At 43.0% G+C, this 21,188-nt stretch overlaps 1 protein-coding gene across 1 annotated transcript in view; it reads right to left on the bottom strand.

Annotated features, from left to right (window-relative positions):
• The window catches only part of LOC115133983 (carbohydrate sulfotransferase 8-like), a 113,702-nt gene extending 92,947 nt beyond the window's left edge, over positions 1-20,755 (bottom strand). Inside the window, exon 1 of the mRNA XM_029667469.2 lies at positions 20,431-20,755. The gene's annotated coding sequence lies outside the window, so the exon portion shown is untranslated. The remainder of the gene's footprint in view (positions 1-20,430) is intronic.
• Between the last annotated feature and the right edge of the window lie 433 nt (positions 20,756-21,188).

Below are 21,188 nucleotides of genomic sequence, written 5' to 3'. Positions count from 1 at the left end.
GACGGTTCCGACCTAGAATATGTGGACAACTATAAATACCCAGGTGTCTGGCTAGACTGTAAACTCTCCTTCCAGACTCATATTAAACATCTCCAATCAAAAATAAAATCTAGAATCGGCTTTCTATTTCGCAACAAAGGCTCCTTCACTCACGCCGCCAAACTTACCCTAGTAAAACTGACTATCCTACCGATCCTTGACTTCGGCAATGTCGTCTACAAAATAGCTTCCAACACTCTACTCAGCAAACTGGATGCAGTCTATCATACTGCAATCCGTTTTGTTACCAAATAACCTTATACCACCCACCACTGCGACCTGTATGCTCTAGTCGGCTGGCCCACGCTACATATTCGTCGCCAGACCCACTGGCTCCAGGTCATCTATAAGTCTATGCTAGGTAAAGCTCCGCCTTATCTCAGTTCTCTGGTCACGATAACAACACCCGCCCGTAGCACACGTTCCAGCAGGTATATCTCACTGATCATCCCCAAAGCCAACACCTCATTTGGCCGCCTTTCCTTCCAGTTATCTGCTGCAAGTGACTGGAACGAATTGCAAAAATCGCTGAAGTTGGAGACCTTTATTTCCCTCACCAACTTTAAACATCCACTTTCTGAGCAGCTAACCGATTGCTGCAGCTGTACATAGTCCATCTGTAAATAGCCCACCCAATTTACCTACCTCATCCCCATACTGTTTTTATTTAATTTACTTTTCTGCTCTTTTGCACACCAGTATCTCTACTTGCACATCATCATCTGCTCATTTATCACTCCAGTGTTAATCTGCTAAATTGTAACTATTCGCTCCTATGGCCTATTTATTGCCTACCTCCTCATGCCTTTTGCACACACTGTATATAGACTTTCTTTTTACTGCTGTGTCATTGACTTGTTTATTGTGTTATTGGCTTGTTTATTGTTTACTCCATGTGTAACTCTGTGTTGTTGTCTGTGTCACACTGCTTTGCTTTATTTTGGCCAGGTCGCAGTTGCAAATGAGAACTTGTTCTCAACTAGCCTACCTGGTTAAATAAAGGTGAAATTTTAAAAAATGTAAAAGACGAACTCAATGCATTTCATGCACGCTTCGACAATAACAACATCGTGCTGGGTGTGAGTGCCGTCACTGACCCAGAGGACTGGGTGATCTCGCTCTTTGAGGTCGACGTGAGAAAGGTCTTTAAACCGTTCAATACCCGGAAGGCCCAACGCTATTCCAGGGTGCATTCTCAGAGCACAGAACAGCTGGCAGGCATGTTTACAGTCATTTTCAACTTCTCCTTGTTCCAGTCTGTAATCCACACATTTTAAGATGACCACCAGCATTCCCGTTGCCAAGAACTCTAAGACTCTAATTTAACTAGGCAAGTCAGTTAAGAACAAATTCTTATTTTCAATGACGGCCTAGGAACAGTGGGTTAAACTGCCTTGTTCAGGGGCAGAATGACAGATTTTTACCTTGTCAGCTCGGGGATTCGATCTTGCAAGGTTCCAGTTACTAGTCCAACGCTCTACCTGCCGCCCCACAATGACCCCCCACCCCCACACACACACAATGACTACCATATAGAGGTCCTGGATGGCAGGGACCTCGGCACCAGTGATAAAAATGGTTTGTCATGGGCCCTCAAATCCTCAAAAGGTTCTACAGCTGTACCATTGATAGCATCTTGACTGGCTGCATCACTGCTTGGTATGGGTATGGCAATAGCACCACCCTCGATCGCATGGCGCTATAGAGGGTGGTGCGGACAGCCCGGTGCATCACTGGGGCCGAGCTCCCAGCCATCCAGGAACTTTATACCAGATGGTGTAAAAGGAAGGCCCCGGAAATTGTTAAAGACTTCAGCCACACAAGCTTCCGCAAGCGGCACAGGTGCATCAAGTCTGACACCAACAGGTTCCTGAACAGCTTCCATCTCCAAGCCATAAGACTGCTAAATAGCTAACTAAATAGCTAACAAAATGGCTACCAGGACTATCTAAGTTGACCCTTTCACTTTATTTATTTATGTTTTTATTCTCTGTGCACACTCACAGGGCCATACACACTCACACACACTGACACTCCAACACACACACACACACACACACACACACACACACACACACACACACACACACACACACACACACACACACACACACACACACACAAACACCTACTTCATAATTTGCTCATGCACGTAATACACATACATTTATACTGACTCTACACACACACACACCCACTCACATACAATCATTATATATATGCTGCTGCTACGCTGTTTATCATATACAGGGCCTTCAGAAAGTATTCACACCACTTGACTTTTTCCACATTTTGTTGTGTTACAGCCTGAATTTAACATTTATGAAATTGAGATTGTGTCACTGGCCTACACACAATACCCCATAATGTCAAAGTGGAATTAGGTTTCTAGACAATAAGTATACAATCCCTAAATAAGTTCAGGAGTAAAAATGTGCAAGTTATTAGTTACATGGACTTTGTGTGCAATGGTGTTTAACATGATTTTTGAATGACTTCCTCATCTCTGTACCCCACACATATCTGTAAGGTCAGTCGAGCAGGGAATTTCAAACATAGATTTACCACAAAGACCAGGGAGGTTTTCCAATGCCTCGCAAAGGGCACCTATTGGTAGATGGGTAAACAAAAACAAAAAAGCAGACATTGAATATCCTTTTGAGCTGCTGATGTTATTAATTACAGTTTGGATGGTGTATAAATACACCCAGTCACTACAAAGATACAGGCATCCTTCCTAACTCAGTTGCCGTAGAGGAAGGAAACTGCTAAGGTATTTCACTATGAGGCCAACGGTGACTTTAAAACAGTTACAGAGGTTACTGGCTGTGATAAGAGAACACTGAGGATTGATCAACAACGTTGTAGTTACTCTACAATACTAACCTAATTGACAGAGTGAAAAGAAGGAAGCCTGCACAGAATATGCATCCTGTTTGCAACAAAGCACTAAAGTAATATTGCAACAACAAAAAATTGTCCTGAAAACAAAGTGTTATGTTTGGGGAAAATCCAATACAACACATTACTGAGTACCACTCTCCATATTTTCAAGCATAATGGTGTCTGCATCATGCTATGGGTATGCTTGTAATCGTTAAGGACTGGGGAGTTTTTCAGGATAAAAAAATAGAATGGAGCTAAGCACAAGCAAAATCTTAGAGGAAAAACTGGTTCAGTCTGCTTTCCAACAGACACTGGGAGATTAATTCACCTTTCAGCAGGACAATTACCAAAAACACATGGCCAAATCTACAATGGAGCAAATGTTGCACAATCCAGGTGTGGAAAGCTCATAGAGACTTACCCAGAAAGACTGGGTAAGACTGTAATCGCTGCCAAATGTGCTTCTACAAAGTATTGACTCAGGGGTGTGAATACTTATGTAAATAAAATATATCTGTATTTAAGGTTCATACATTTGCATAAGTTACTAAAAACATGTTTTCACTTTGTCATTATTGAGTATTGTGTGTAGATGGGTGAGAAACAATTATTATAATATCCATTTGGAATTTAGGCTGTAACACAACAAAATGTGGAATAAGTCAAGGGGTATTCAGACCAATGTCAAGCTTGGATTCGATGTAAATGACGGTCTAACATAGGATGCAGTCCAAATAGCAACAGCCTTCAATTCTTACTTTCCTGATTCTGTCAAGTTACTGACACAGAACCCCTCCACTGGCGTCTTGGGCTCAGCACTAGTGAATGACACTCAACCTGTCTTCATCATAAGGGAGGTTTCTCAGTCAGAGGTGAACAAGGTGATTAGCTCACTAAAGAACACTAAAGCCAAAGATGTGTTTGGGCTGGACTTTCTTAAAAACTACAGAGTCACTCATTGCCCCCATTACTAAGGTCACCAACACATCTATTGGTCAGGGGGTGTTTCCAAGGGTATGGCAGTCGGCCATAACAGCCATCTTTAAATCAGGTGACCCTGCTGACGTGAGTAACTACTGGCCCATTAGTATATTACCTGTGGTGTTGAAGGTTACTGAAAAGTGTGTAGCAGAGCAACTGATTGCCAGCCTCAACAACAGCCCCTTCACATTACACTCCATGCAGTTTGGCTTCAGAGCTAAACACTCCACAGAAACGGCCAACTGCTTTCTTCTGGAAAATGTGAATTCCAAGATGGACAAAGGGGGCGTTGTTGGGGGTGTATTTCTAGACCTGATACTGTGATGAGGATATCATCACAAAACTGTCAGAGTTCAACTTTTGCCCCGATTTCTTGAGATGGATGAAATCATACCTTGAAGGCAGAACCCAGTGTGTCAGGGTGAGCGATGAGCTATGATGTGGGCGTGCCCCAAGGGACAATACTGGGGCCCCTCCTGTTCAGACTGTATATTAATGGTCTGCCTTCTGTCTGTACTGGGTTGGAAGTTCAAATGTATGTAGATGATACAGTGCTCAATACTACTCAAAAGTTTGGACACACCTACTCAGTCAAGGGTTTCTCTTAATTTGACTATTTTATTCATTGTAAAATAACAGTGAAGACATAAAAACTATGAGATAACATATGGAATCATGTAGTCACCAAAAAAGTGTTAAACAATTAAATCTTCAAAGTAGCCAACCTTTGACTTGATTACAGCTTTGCACTCTTGGCAATCTCTCAACCAGCTTCAACTGGATTTTATTATTTCCTTTATTTAACTAGGCAAGTCAGTTAAGAACAAATTCTTATTTTCAATGACGGCCTAGTAACAGTGGGTTAACTGCCTGTTCAGGGGCAGAATGACAGATTTGTACCTTGTCAGCTCAGGGGTTTGAAGGTGCAAACTTCCAGTTACTAGTCCAACGCTCTAACCACTAGGCTACCCTGCCACCCTGAATGATTTTCCAACAGTCTTGAAGGAGTTCCCAGCCCTTGTTGGCTGCTTTCCATTCACTCTGCAGTCTAACTCATCCCAAACCATCTCAATTGGGATGAGGTCGGGTGATTGTGGAGGCCAGGTCATCTGATGCAACACTCCATCACTCTCCTTCTTGGTCAAATAGGCCTTACGCAGCCTGGAGGTGTGTTTTGGGTCATTGTCCTGTTGAAAAAAAAAGATTGTCCCATTAAGCGCAAACCAGATGGGATGGTGTATTGCTGCAGAATGCAGTGGTAGTCATGCTTGTTAAGTCATCATTGTCCGAGATGGCATAGCAGTTCAGACGTCTTTTGTCCTCGTCTTGTCGTGTCCTGTATATATATATATTTACAACTTTTTTCACATACATTTTATTTTTTATTTTCCATCAACTCATCTTCAAAACACTCTCCTGCAACCCGCCTCACCAATTTATATTTATAAATAAGTATTATTTACCTCAAATCTGCAATCCTCCAAGAAGCTAGCCAGAAGCTAGCCAGAAGCTAGCCAGAAACTCCAAGAAGCTAGCCAGAAACTAGCCAGAAGCTAGCCAGGAGCTAGCCCAGAAGCTAGCCCAGAAGCTAATCCAGAAGCTAGTTCAGAAGCTAGTTCAGAAGCTAGTTAGCTTCTTTACTGGCAAATCGTTAGTATTCAGCTAACCACGGTTTGTGGTCATCAGCTATCCTTTAGCTCGAAAATCTATCGCCAGTTTTGTACGGCGCAGCGCGGCTTGGAACGGAACATACCGGACCAATTTTTCTCTCCATGTCCCTGGATTTCAACTGCTCTCTGGACATTCATACCCGGATCTCATAGCTAGCTAGCTGCTATCCGTGTGACTATCGGCTTTCGTCGATTCCGGAGCAAACATCAATTATTCCGGAGCTAGCCAGCTCCGTCAATCACTCCTGAGTTCCATCAATCACTCCTGGGCTGCAGTCACCTATCCGGACCCGTTTTACTGCCTACGCGGAGCCCCACCGGGCCTTCACAACTGGACTGCCGACGTTATCTACCCGAAGGAGATCCGGCTGGCTCCTCCGTCGTGACGTTACCTGAACGCCCATCTGCGGCCTGCTAACCGTTAGCTGTCTTACTGGCTGCTCTCAGAATAGACAATCGGACAATTTATTTATTTTTATTATTATTATTATGTTTCTTCTTGGGCCTCTATAACTATATCTATTGTTTTAATTTTTTTGTTGTGTGATTTGGATTAATCCCCTCTACCACACGGAACCCCACTAATCTACTGACGGAACGCAAGAGGTGGCTAACAACAGACCTCCATCCTATGCTAGCTTGCTACCGATGGCCTGGCTAGCTGTCTAAATCGCCGTGACCCCCAACCAACCTCTCCACTCACTGGGCCCTTTTGATCACTCGACTAAGGATGCCTCTCCTTAATGTCAATATGTCTTGTCCATTGCTGTTCTGGTTAGTGTTTATTGTCTTATTTCACTGTAGAGCCTCTAGTCCTGCTCACTATACCTTATCCAACTTATTAGTTCCACCACCCACACATGCAATGACATCTCCTGGTTTCAATTATGTTTCTAGAGACAATATCTCTCTCTTCATCACTCAATACCTAGGTTTACCTCCACTGTATTCACATCCTACCATACCTTTGTCTGTACATTATACCTTGATGCTATTTTATCGCCCCCAGAAACCTCCTTTTACTCTCTGTTCCAGACGTTCTAGACGACCAATTCTTATTGCTTTTAGCCGCACCCTTATTCTTCTCCTCCTATGTTCCTCTGGCGATGTAGAGGTGAATCCAGGCCCTGCAGTGCCTAGCTCCACTCCTATTCCCCAGGCGCTCTCTTTTGATGACTTCTGTAACCGTAATAGCCTTGGTTTCATGCATGTTAACATTAGAAGCCTCCTCCCTAAGTTTGTTCTATTCACTGCTTTAGCACACTCTGCCAACCCGGATGTTCTAGCTGTGTCTGAATCCTGGCTTAGGAAGACCACCAAAAATTCAGACATTTTAATTCCAAACTACAACATTTTCAGACAAGATAGAACTGCCAAAGGGGGCGGTGTTGCAATCTACTGCAAAGATAGCCTGCAGAGTTCTGTCCTACTATCCAGGTCTGTACCCAAACAATTTGAACTCCTACTTTTAAAAATCCACCTCTCTAAAAACAAGTCTCTCACCGTTGCCGCCTGCTATAGACCACCCTCTGCCCCCAGCTGTGCTCTGGACACCATATGTGAACTGATTGCCCCCCATCTATCTTCAGAGCTCGTGCTGCTAGGCGACCTAAACTGGAACATGCTTAACACCCCAGCCATCCTACAATCTAAACTTGATGCCCTCAATCTCACACAAATTATCAATGAACCTACCAGGTACCCCCCCAAAGCCTTAAACATGGGCACCCTCATAGATATCATCCTAACCAACTTCCCCTCTAAATACATCTCTGCTGTCTTCAACCAAGATCTCAGCGATCACTGCCTCATTGCCTGCATCCGTAATGGGTCAGCGGTCAAACGACCTCCACTCATCACTGTAAAACGCTCCCTGAAACACTTCAGCGAGCAGTCCTTTCTAATCGACCTGGCCGGGGTATCCTGGAAGGATATTGATCTCATCCCGTCAGTAGAGGATGCCTGGATATTTTTTTTAAATGCCTTCCTAACCATCTTAAATAAACATGCCCCATTCAAGAAATTTAGAACCAGGAACAGATATAGCCCTTGGTTCTCCCCAGACCTGACTGCCCTTAACCAACACAAAAACATCCTATGGCGTTCTGCATTAGCATCGAACAGCCCCCGTGATATGCAGCTGTTCAGGGAAGCTAGAAACCGTTATACACAGACAGTTAGAAAAGCCAAGGCTAGCTTTTTCAAGCAGAAATTTGCTTCCTGCAACACTAACTCAAAAAAGTTCTGGGACACTGTAAAGTCCATGGAGAATAAGAGCACCTCCTCCCAGCTGCCCACTGCACTGAAGATAGGAAACACTGTCACCACTGATAAATCCACCATAATTGAGCATTTCAATAAGCATTTTTCTACGGCTGGCCATGCTTTCCACCTGGCTACTCCTACCCCGGTCAACAGCACTGCACCCCCAACAGCAACTCGCCCAAGCCTTCCCCATTTCTCCTTCTCCCAAATCCATTCAGCTGATGTTCTGAAAGAGCTGAAAAATCTGGACCCCTACAAATCAGCCGGGCTAGACAATCTGGACCCTTTCTTTCTAAAATTATCTGCCGAAATTGTTGCCACCCCTATTACTAGCCTGTTCAAACTCTCTTTCGTGTCGTCTGAGATTCCCAAAGATTGGAAAGCAGCTGCTGTCATCCCCCTCTTCAAAGGGGGGGACACTCTTGACCCAAACTGCTACAGACCTATATCTATCCTATCATGCCTTTCTAAGGTCTTCGAAAGCCAAGTCAACAAACAGATTACCGACCATTTCGAATCTCACCATACCTTCTCTGCTATGCAATCTGGTTTCAGAGCTGGTCATGGGTGCACCTCAGCCACGCTCAAGGTCCTAAACGATATCTTAACCGCCATCGATAAGAAACATTACTGTGCAGCCGTATTCATTGATCTGGCCAAGGCTTTCGACTCTGTCAATCACCACATCCCCATCGGCAGACTCGACAGCCTTGGTTTCTCAAATGACTGCCTCGCCTGGTTCACCAACTACTTCTCTGATAGAGTTCAGTGTGTCAAATCAGAGGGTCTGCTGTCCGGACCTCTGGCAGTCTCTATGGGGGTGCCACAGGGTTCAATTCTTGGACCGACTCTCTTCTCTGTATACATCAATGAGGTCGCTCTTGCTGCTGGTGAGTCTCTGATCCACCTCTACGCAGACGACACCACTCTGTATACTTCCGGCCCTTCTTTGGACACTGTGTTAACAACCCTCCAGGCAAGCTTCAATGCCATACAACTCTCCTTCCGTGGCCTCCAATTGCTCTTAAATACAAGTAAAACTAAATGCATGCTCTTCAACCGATCGCTACCTGCACCTACCCGCCTGTCCAACATCACTACTCTGGACGGCTCTGACTTAGAATACGTGGACAACTACAAATACTTAGGTGTCTGGTTAGACTGTAAACTCTCCTTCCAGACCCATATCAAACATCTTCAATCCAAAGTTAAATCTAGAATTGGCTTCCTATTTCGCAACAAAGCATCCTTCACTCATGCTGCCAAACATACCCTTGTAAAACTGACCATCCTACCAATCCTCGACTTTGGCGATGTCATTTACAAAATAGCCTCCAATACCCTACTCAACAAATTGGATGCAGTCTATCACAGTGCAATCCGTTTTGTCACCAAAGCCCCATATACTACCCACCATTGCGACCTGTACGCTCTCGTTGGCTGGCCCTCGCTTCATACTCGTCGCCAAACCCACTGGCTCCATGTCATCTATAAGACCCTGCTAGGTAAAGTCCCCCCTTATCTCAGCTCGCTGGTCACCATAGCATCTCCCACCTGTAGCACACGCTCCAGCAGGTATATCTCTCTAGTCACCCCCAAAACCAATTCTTTCTTTGGCTGCCAATGACTGGAACGAACTACAAAAATCTCTGAAACTGGAAACACTTATCTCCATCACTAGCTTTAAGCACCAACTGTCAGAGCATCTTACAGATTACTGCACCTGTACATAGCCCACCTATAATTTAGCCCAAACAACTACCTCTTTCCCAACTGTATTTAATTTATTTATTTATTTTGCTCCTTTGCACCCCATTATTTTTATTTCTACTTTGCACATTCTTCCATTGCAAAACTACCATTCCAGTGTTTTACTTGCTATATTGTATTTACTTTGCCACCATGGCCTTTTTTGCCTTTACCTCCCTTCTCACCTCATTTGCTCACATTGTATATAGACTTGTTTATACTGTATTATTGACTGTATGTTTGTTTTACTCCATGTGTAACTCTGTGTCGTTGTATCTGTCGAACTGCTTTGCTTTATCTTGGCCAGGTCGCAATTGTAAATGAGAACTTGTTCTCAACTTGCCTACCTGGTTAAATAAAGGTGAAATAAAAAAATAAAATTCAAAATAAATCACTGACAGTGTCACCAGCAAAGCACCCCCCACACCATCACACCTCCTCCTCCATGCTTCATGGTGGGAACCACACATGCTGAGATCATCCGTTCACTCACACCGCATCTCATAAAGAGAGGAACCAAAAACCTCAAATTTGGACTCATCAGACCAGATTTCCACTGGTCTAATGTCCATTGCTCGTGTTTCCTGGCCCAAGCAAGTCTCTTCTTATTATTGGTGTCCTTTAGTAGTTGTTTCTTTGTAGCAATTCGACCATGGCCTGATTCACAGTCTTCTCTGAACAGTTGACTTTGAGATGTGTCTGTTACTTAAACTCCATGAAGCATTTATTGGTCTGCAATCTGAGGTGCAGTTAACTCTAATGAACTTATTCTCTGCAGCAGAGGTAACTAGGTCTTCCTTTCCATGTGAGCCAGTTTCATCATAGCACTTTCAAAGTTCATAGCACTTTCAAAATTTTCCGCATTGACTGACCTTCATGTCTTGAAGTAATGATGGTCTGTCGTTTCTATTTGCTTATTTGAGCTGTTCTTGCATATAGTATGGACTTGGTCTTTTACCAAATAGGGCTATCTTCTGTATACCACCCCTACCTTGTCACAACACAACTGATTGGCTCAAACACATTAACAAGGAAATAAATTCCACAAATGTACTTTTAACAAGGCACACCTGTTAATTGAAATGCATTCCAGGTGACCTCATGAAGCTGGTTGAGAGAATGCCAAGAGTGTGCAAAGCTACATTATTCCGTTTGTGTTATTTCATAGTTTTGATGTCTTCACTATTATTCTACAATGTAGAAAATAGTAAAAAAAATAAAGAAAAACCCTTGAATGAGTAGATGTGTCCAAACTTTTGACTGGTACTGTATGTGCATGCAAAGAGCAAACAAACAAGCTACACAAGAACTCACTACGGTAATCGTCCAAGTTACAAAGTGGCTCAGTGATTCATGTCTGCATCACAATGTGAAAAAAACTGTCTGCATGTTCTTCACAAAGAGGGCAACTGATGCTCCTGAGCCAGATGTCTATGTGTCAGGGGAGAAGCTCCAGTGTGGTATCTGATGCTACTGAGCCAGATGTCTGTGTGTCAGGGGAGAAGCTCCAGGGTGGTATCTGATGCTACTGAGCCAGATGTCTATGTGTCAGGGGAGAAGCTCCAGGTGGTATCTGATGCTACTGAGCCAGATGTCTATGTGTCAGGGGAGAAGCTCCAGGTGGTATATGATGCTACTGAGCCAGATGTCTATGTGTCAGGGGAGAAGCTCCAGGTGGTATCTGATGCTTCTGAGCCAGATGTCTATGTGTCAGGGGAGAAGCTCCAGGGTGGTATCTGATGCTTCTGAGCCAGATGTCTATGTGTCAGGGGAGAAGCTCCAGGTGGTATCTGATGCTTCTGAGCCAGATGTCTATGTGTCAGGGGAGAAGCTCCAGGGTGGTATTTGATGCTACTGAGCCAGATGTCTATGTGTCAGGGAAGAAGCTCCAGGTGGTATCTGATGCTACTGAGCCAGATGTCTGTGTGTCAGGGGAGAAGCTCCAGGTGATATCTGATGCTACTGAGCCAGATGTCTATGTGTCAGGGGAGAAGCTCCAGGCTGGTATCTGATGCTACTGAGCCAGATGTCTGTGTGTCAGGGGAGAAGCTCCAGTGTGGTATCTGATGCTACTGAGCCAGATGTCTGTGTGTCAGGGGCGAAGCTCCAGGTGGTATCTGATGCTACTGAGCCAGATGTCTATGTGTCAGGGGAGAAGCTCCAGGGTGGTATCCAATTTTAAGTACCTTGGCATCATACTTGATTCCAACCTCTCTTTTAAAAAGCAGGTGAAGATGTAACTCAAATAACCAAATTCAACCTAGATAATTTCCAATTCATACTAAATTGTTTTACTGGAGAGGTAGCAAACCTGTACTTCAAATCTAACATACTGCTTGACTAGTTGGGCCCAAGCTTGCTGTACAACACTAAAACCCATTCAGTCTGTCTACAAAAAGGCTCTCAAAGTGCTTGATAGGAAGCCCAATACCCATCATCACTGTTACATCCTCAGAGAGCATGAGTTTCACAGACGCATGTCTTGTATTCAAGATCCTAAATGGCCTGGCTCCCCCTCCACTCAGTATTTTTGTTAAACAGAAAACCCAAACATATGGCAGCAGATCCACAAGGTCTGCCATGAGAGGTGACTGTATAGCACCTTTAGTCAATCTGCTTTCTCTGTGAGAGTTTCCCATGTCTGGAACACACCGCCATCAGACGCACACAACTGCACCACCGACAGTATCACACCTTCACAAAAACATGAAAACATGGCTAAAGGCCAATCAGTTTTGTGAACATAATCCCTAGCTGTGTATTGCAGCTTTCCATGTTGTCTGTACCTTGTGAGGTTTGGAAACACTTTGTTGCATTTATGTATTTTGTTTTGTTGCTTGTTCTATGTTTCTCTGTCTGCATGCTACGTGTTGCTTGTCCTATGTTTTTCTGTCTGCATGCTATGTGTTGCTTGTTCTATGTTTCTCTGTCTGCATTCTACTTGTTGCTTGTTCTATGTTTCTCTGTCTGCATGCTACTTGTTGCTTGTTCTGTGTTTCTCTGTCTACAAGCTATGTGTTGCTTGTCCTATGTTTCTCTGTCTGCATGCTACTTGTTGCTTGTTCTATGTTGTTCTGTCTGCATGCTATGTGTTGCTTCTATGTTTCTCTGTCTTTTTTAAATTTGTTTTTATTTCACCTTTATCACCTTTATAACTTTATATTTACAACTGCGACCTGGCCAAGATAAAGCATAGCAGTGTGAACAGACAACAACACAGAGTTACACATGGAGTAAACCATAAACAAGTCAATAACACAGTAGAAAAAAGAAAAAAAGTATATATACATTGTGTGCAAAAGGCATGAGGAGGTAGGCGAATAATTACAATTTTGCAGATTAACACTGGAGTGATAAATGATCAGATGGTCATGTACAGGTAGAGATACTGGTGTGCAAAAGAGCAGAAAAGTAAATCAATAAAAACAGTATGGGGATGAGGTATGTAAATTGGGTGGGCTATTTACTGATGGTCTGCTTCCTATAAGTTTCTCTGTCCGCATGCTATGTGTTGCTTGTCCTATGTTGCACTGCGTGTGCTCACTGCTCATTGATTGTCTGTATTATTATTGTAATTGTTTTTAATAACTTGCCTAGGGACTGCGGTTGAAAATGTGCCGGCTGGCTAAAACCAGCACTTTTATTGAAATGTTGACTCCCTGTAAATTACAAAATTAAACTCAAACTCAAACTTGTGAAAATAGTACCAAAGCGATTTAAGAAAACTGTCAATTTACAAAAATGTCTAAAAACATTTTTTCACTTTGTACACACTATTGTGTGTACATGGTTGAGAAAAACATTTAATTTAATACATTTTGAATTCAGGCTGTAACACAACAATGTGGAATAAGTCAACCACTTTCACGCCAGTATCACTGCACATTGTAAATATGGTCTGGAACTGACTGACCCTGTATAGTTTGCTTACTTACTTTCTTGTCTTCTTATTTCTCCTGTGTTTTTGTTCTACCTTATGTTATTTTTGTTGTATTACGTTGTTATTAATTACTGCATTGTTGGGTTTAGAGCTTGCAAGAAAGGCATTTCTTGTGCACGTGACATTAAAACTTGTAACACAAAAACAAATGCTTGGAGGATAGAGACTTAACTACAGTAAATTCCCTGCTGACCTATGACCTCTTTGAGTCATAACTCTCAGGCGGAACGGAAGCTACTTTTATCAGATCTGGAGCTGAGAAGACTGTATCCTATAGAGGTCTATAGATCTACCACGGTGCACAGATTAACGTGACAGATGGAGAACTCTCACTCAGATCAATAACTGTCGACAGTACATGGTGATCTCAATCCCACTGTATGAGCAATCCAGACCTGGGTTCAAATACTATTCTAAATCTTTCAAATACTTATAAAGTATTTGGAGTGCCAGATGGGTGGGGTTTGCACATTGTTATATTGGACTGTTATATTGGTTCCAGTGCACCAAGCAAGCTTAATCAAGCCCAGATAAAGTATTTTAAATGACTTTCCAATAGTATTTGAACCCAGGTCTGGAGCTGTCTGATGATAACCTACAGACAATAGCTCTATCCGCAGAATGGACAGAGAGACAAAGATTGCAACCATCCATCCATCACACAGCTGATCACCACACAATTTATCCCCGAGGTGGATCATCAGCACTCTGAAATTGGAGACGATTGGTCAAATTGAACCGTTCAGAACGTGTTTGCTGTATCAATATTGTGACTCTAGCTGTTATGATTTGAAGAATGGATGAAGTGGGTCCTTTGAGAGCAGCCGGTGCTGTCTGCTGCTGCAATACTACCAGTGACTTATTGGTTTAGATCCTGGTACAAAGCTCTACTGGAAAGAAAACACGAGGAATAAAAAAAGACAAACCTGTGTGATTCACCATTGACAATTCAGACAAACTGCTCGAAAGTAGTGATTTGAAGTCTGCTTTTCGGCAAAACAACCCATCAAACTCAACTCCAGACCTCAAAGCCAGTTCCACTGCTTTTTTTCATTGCTCTCCTCTAATCAGGGACTGAATTAGACCTGGCGGGTGTAATGAATTATCAGGTAGAACAGAAAAGCAGCAAGCTCTGGACCTCGTAGGGTAACAGTTGAATAGCCCTGGCCTAGACCATATCTCCCAGTCCAGTTTGTGGTTGTAGTTGTCCTTTAAGAGTTAACCGGTCATAAAGGACAAAAAGAAACGCAATACAATTGCAGTTTAGATGCTTATCCACAGTTCTGTGTTCTGCTGTTCTTGGCCATAATGTAACCTTTACCTTACCTCAGTTCAGTTAGTGGTCCAAACAAACATATTGTTGGATAAACATACACATAGATGCTACAGAGCACGATTTACTGTCCTGTCGTTTGTAGCTGGCTCCACATCATTAAGTATAAAATGATATGTTTAATCAGAGATGAATAATCTCCTAAACTGACATGGAAGGCATTTATACTGCGGAGGAGGAGGAGGAGGTCTTCACCCATAACATTAGCAGATTATACTGCTGATATCATGATCTACATTTCCTAGTATCTGTCAATTGATCTTTCTATCTGCACTGACTCCGATATTTAAGCAAACCTATTGTTTTTGATGGAATTCTTCTTTCTTATCATTATTCTTCCACACGTTGCAATATCTCAATGCCCAATTGCAATTTTTCCAATATCGAATTACACTGAGTGTACAAAACACTAGGAACATCATCCTAATATTGAGTTGCACCCCTTTTGCCCTCACAACAGCCTCAATTCGTCTAGGTGTAACAGTATAGACTTTACGTCCGTCCCCTCGACCCGACCTGGGCGCGAACCAGGGATGCTCTGCACACGTCAACAGTCACCCTCGAAGCATCGCTCCACAAAAGCCGCGGGCCTTGCAGTGCAAGGGGACCCCCTACTTCAAGGTCTCAGAGCGAGTGACGTAACTGATTGAAACGCTACCAGCGCACACCACCGCTAACTAGCTAGCCATTTCGCATCGGCTACATGGGCATGGACTCTACAAGGTGTCGAAAGAGTTCCACAGGGATGCTGGCTTATGATGACTCCAATGCTTCCCACAGTTGTGTCAAGCTGGCTGGATGTCCTTTGGGTGGTGGACCATTCTTGATACACACAGGAAACTGTTGAGCGTGAAAAACCCTGCAGCATGGCAGTTCTTGACACACTCAAACTGGTGACTCAAACCGGTGCGCCCAATCCATGTCTCAATTGTCTCAAGGCTTAAAAATCATTCTTTAGCCTGTATCTTCCCCTTCAACTACACCGATTGAAGTGGATTTAACAGGTGACATCAATAAGGGATCACAGCTTTCGCCTGGATTCACCTGGTCGGTCTATGTCATGGAAAGAGCAGGTGTTCATAATGTTCTGTACACTCAGTGTATATCACTTAGACAGGATAATGAAAGATGTTAGCTCTGCCCTATGGTTTGACGTTAGCATGAGTGTAACACAAAACTTGAAAAGCTGTTGTAAAGGTTGTTGTAGTGTTTTGGAGTCCATTTAAGGGCCAGGTAATACCAGAACGTACACCAGAGTAACGAGGTCAGCCTTGGCAGATTAGCAGATTGTCAGTTTTGCTCATCATAAGGAACACATTTGCATGGCATCTTTGTAAAAAATATATGTATATTGCGTCCTCAATTAACCCTAATAACTCCACTGTTCTTCGCTCTATCAACTTGAAACGTGCACCTAAAGTGTTTTCAATTGTTACATGTACACGAGGGAGGATGTATAATGCTGCAAAGCAACTGTCTTTCAGCCCACTCTGAAGCCAGCACCACGTTTTAATGCTGCTTGCAGCTCTATTGGTATTCTTTCTGTGAGCTCTCATATTATTTCAGTCATTACATGTGATTTTGGAAAACCTTTACCCATGCTAAAAAGGGGTTGGAGTATGAGCAAGGGAATAAATTGGTGTGAATTAACGAAATGTCATGCTCCCAAGGGAGCGCGGAAATTGAAAGCCGCACAGTTATCAAACTGCTTTGGGAAACCCTATTTCAACATCACCTTCTCTTGCACTCAAGTTCCATATTCTAGTATAGAGTCCTGATCTGAACGAAACTGTATTTGCCCCTTTCATTAACTCTGAAGAATGAATCATTTCATCCAAGCTTTTCCTTTGTAAGTTATATAGTGTATTCTAGCATGAGTACATATGACACATTTTTCCTTTATTGCTTTGTTGCCACTATATGAACGCCCTTTATGGAGGAGAGGAGGAGAGAAAGACTGGATGCACTTTCTTCTATCACAAAACACCACAGCTCTTCCTGATCATGAGGATGTTGCTGTAAACCTTTCACGGATATTGCAGTACACGTTTCAGGGATATTTCTGTAAACGTTTCAGGGATATTGCTGTAAACCTGTCATGGATTTTACTGTAAACGTTTCAGGGATATTTCTGTAAATGTTTCAGGGATATTGTTGTAAACGTGTCAGGGATATTGTTGTAAACGTGTCAGGGATATTGCTGTAAACGTTTCAGGGATATTTCTGTAAATGTTTCAGGGATATTGCTGTAAACGTGTCAGGGATATTGCTGTAAACATGTCAGGGATTTTGCTTGTAAACGTTTCAGGGATATTTCTGTAAATGTTTCAGGGATATTGTTGTAAACGTGTCAGGGATTTTGCTTGTAAACGTTTCAGGGATATTTCTGTAAACGTTTCAGGGATATTGTTGTAAACGTGTCAGGGATATTGCTGTAAACGTGTCAGGGATATTGCTGTAAACGTGTCAGGGATATTGTTGTAAACGTGTCAGGGATATTGTTGTAAACGTGTCAGGGATATTGTTGTAAACGTCTCAGGGATATTGCTGTAAAAGTGTCAGGATCAGACAAAGATCCATGATTAGAAAACTGCAAAAGTCATTTCACAGATTCATCCTTACATCAAACTATAAGCTACTGAATACAGTCACATTATTCTAGCAATAAGGCAATCTTTCCAATAACAATAGTTTTTTTTTTTTAAGTGTCATTTTAGCAGACACTCTTATCCAGAGCAATTTACAAGCGCATTTGCTTAAAGGCACATCGACAGATTTTTCACCTAGTCGGCTCGGTGAAACATTTTGGTTACTGACCCAACGCTCTTAACCGCTAGGCTACCTGCTAATGGTCTCAACAGAATAAGGTCTCCTCACACTCAGTGGCCCTCATCAGATGGATTATCAGATGAAAAGCAATTGATGCTTTCAACCAATAAAATATTTCCATGACTGAAATGGAACTCAAGTGATTACACAACAATCCAGCCTATGCACATTTACTCTCAGTCACTCATATACTGGTCTAACTGAAATTACACAAAGCATAGAACTACACACACATCAGCTTCCTCCTTCCCCTGAAATATAATTCATTTGGGTTTCCAGAGAGTTCTATTGGAACCCTTCAAAGGAACTCATGGGCACATAGTCAACCAAAAAAACAGACAACTTGAGAGGAGGAGAGTTAAAGTAACTTCACTCCACATAAAAGCACTGACTTGGTGTAAAACATCACAGCTCTGTGAAGATGCTTAGCATCCATTAGCATAGCGCTATAAGATGCATCAGGGATCCCTGGGGAGTCTTGTTTCCTTTAAATGGAAGGCAGCCATCGAAACCCTCCCATACCTAACCACCATGGTTGCGTCCCAAATGGCATCCTATTCCCTATATAGTGTATCACTTTTGACTAGGGTCCAATGCACAACTTTTGACGAGATGCCCTATGGGCCCTGGTCAAAATGTGTGCACTATGTAGGGAGCATTTGGGACGCACACTATGAACCCATCCGGATCACCTCTGTCCTGTCCCAAGGGACCACACAACCACAACCTAGCAGTGGCAGCAAAGGTCATTGTGGGATGACGCTGCTGCTGCTCTCTGGGGGATATGTTGACCTGGAGAGGGAACAAAACAAACAGAGATCTGTCCCCTTTCTATCTGAGACCGAAATAAGGGGATCCTTCAAAAAGTATTATTAATGGCTCTCAACCTTTATATAAATAGTTATTTGGGGGGGGGGGTATTTGACATCCGGATGAATAATCAAGACGTGTAGCTTTCCTCATTAGAAGAAGGTGGAAGGATACTATTTTCTCTGTGAGAGGGGATGTAATATGCCAGCCTTTTAAATGTCTTTATGGGAACTGAATCCTAATACAGAAAGTGGGTCTGAAATTAGGCTTGATATTTCCAGCTCATGCTTTGGAGCTTAAGTGAATTTAATGCCATTTAGAAAGCTATATGCTATCAGTAATCTCTAAGATACTTTCCAGTAGATTTGATTAGGTTATTAAGGAACCATAACGTATATCAGTTCATGACAAACTGTCATGACATATGACATACGTTTTCGATGTTATTTTAAAGAACGGTCATCTCTATACTAGCCGACACAGTTGACTGCTCCTACAGTGAACTGTACTGCAGTGTGCGTGTGCGTGTGTGTGTGTGTGTGTGTGTGTGGTGTGTGTGTGTGTGTGTGCGTGCGTGCGTGTGTGTGTGTGTGTGTGTGTGTGTGTGTGTGTGTGTGTGCGTGCGTGCGTGCGTGCGTGTGTGCGTGTGCGCGTGCGCGTGTGTGGTGTGTGTGTGCGTGCGTGTGCGTGTGTGCATGTGGTGTGTGTGCGCGCGCGCGCGCGTGTGCGCGTGCGTGTGGTGTGTGTGCGTGTGCGTGCGTGCGTGCGTGTGCGTGCGGTGTGCGTGTGCGTGTGTGTGTGCGTGCGTGTGCGTGTGTGTCTATACAGATTCCTAGCCCTGCCTGTAGTGCACAGATTCCCCAGGGGCTGTGAGGTGCTCAGAGCACAGACAGGATGAGACTATTTATAGCCAGGAGAAGAGAAATAATTCAGTGTGATCAGAGTGCAGGTCATTCAAGTCTTCTTTTCACAGAAGAGACAGAGAGAAGTGAAAAGACGAACATCCCCTCTCCTCTCGTTCCCCTCTCTACCTCTACTCCCCATTAATGAAAGGGGTGATATCTGTTTGAATCCCCTCTGTCTCCTCTATCTACTCTCCATTCAGGTCAAATCTTCTTTTCACAGAGGAGACAGGCAAAAGACGAACATCCCTTCTCTTCTCTCTACCACTCTATCAGTCTTCATTCACGACAGTGGGGATATGTCCTATCTCTCCACCACTATTCTCCATTCATGACAGTGGGGTTATTTCCTATCTCTCCACCACTATTCTCCATTCATGACAGTGGGGATATGATATCTGTTGGAAGCGTTATGGCTCAATCCCCAGTCCTTTCTGTGAGCTGTCAAGGGAGACACTGGAGATATGGATGTCTTCTTCCTCTGAATAGCGCAGCACAGCCAAAGCCTGGCCAATAATCATGATATTTATTCATCTTAACCTACTGCCAATTAATGAAACTTGATTTGACAGTATATGGCTTAGCTTGCAAGGTTTATGTCAACTGGGTGTTTTTCATAACATGGATTTCAGGGGACTGCAATGGAGTCTGTAAAATGAATTTGAATGAATGTATGTATTTAACATATCTCCCATACCTCCGGAGAACGTATGCACAATGCCATTCCACGTGATGGAATAACCATTCAGGAATAGATGAATAAAGCAGCCTAAAGATAGAGTTTCATCACATAGAAGCCAGGACACAGCGCAGTGTTTGGTTTGAATGCAAAAACATGTCATTTCCCCTTTTGTGAAATTATGTCGAAATTCAAACAAAATAAAAGCGAATTATTTTCTCATTCAGGTAGTACCACATAGTTACCAAAAATATACTCCTACAATTTCAGCATACAAAGGTAAGGTCGTATAATATTGTATATAACATATTAATAACATAGTAATAAGGCGTGATTTGCCTACTCACCTCTGTAGCAATAACCATCAGTCTTTGAAGCTGAGAAGAGTTTGCGCCTGTCCGTCGAAAGTCAATTTCCTCTCGCTCGAGGTTGTTGATTTTACAACAATGTCTCTCAGCATCACGACTGAAAACTCAGCTTTCGCATATCTTTGCAAAATGTTTCAAAAACGAACCTTACTGCTTCTTGCCATGCGTTCCATTAACGCAGTCACGTTCTTGGTTGTCTGTTGAATTCACTTATTAGGTCTAGCGAGGATTGGAGAGTAGCTCGAGGGTGAGAGAAGTAGGCTAGCCTACAAGGGCGGTTTGCCAAATGTGTGAGTGGAGCGCAGCGCGGCATCTCCCTGCTTGTATTTCTTGCTCTCTAAGTCTCTGGCAGTCCCATGGGAAAGCGATGCAGCTGATACTGCCGACACTGCCAGGCAACCGCTACAATAATAGTTTGTGCTTCAAAGGTCTGGAAACCGCAAGACCTACAGTTGTGCCAACGTGTGTATATGTGTGTGTTTGTTTGCATAACACATGTGGCGACTCCCCACGATTCGATCTCCCTGCTCTCTGTCCATGACTAATGTATCAAGTGTCAATTTAACAGGAGCATAATCCTTTAAACATGACAAGTTGTTGTCTTTAATTTCAAATGTATTGTGGAAAGTAAAATAATACACTAGAAAACTATATTGTTGATTTTCCACATTGACATTTGGAATGGCCTGCATGAATGAGTGCTGTGTCCTTTGTTTGAGTTTTATTTTTTATAGGCT

This window comes from Oncorhynchus nerka, linkage group LG9a, assembly GCF_034236695.1.
Source record: "Oncorhynchus nerka isolate Pitt River linkage group LG9a, Oner_Uvic_2.0, whole genome shotgun sequence".
In the NCBI taxonomy this organism is placed as follows: Eukaryota; Metazoa; Chordata; class Actinopteri; order Salmoniformes; family Salmonidae; genus Oncorhynchus; species Oncorhynchus nerka.
This window is presented reverse-complemented; position numbering and strand designations above follow the sequence as displayed.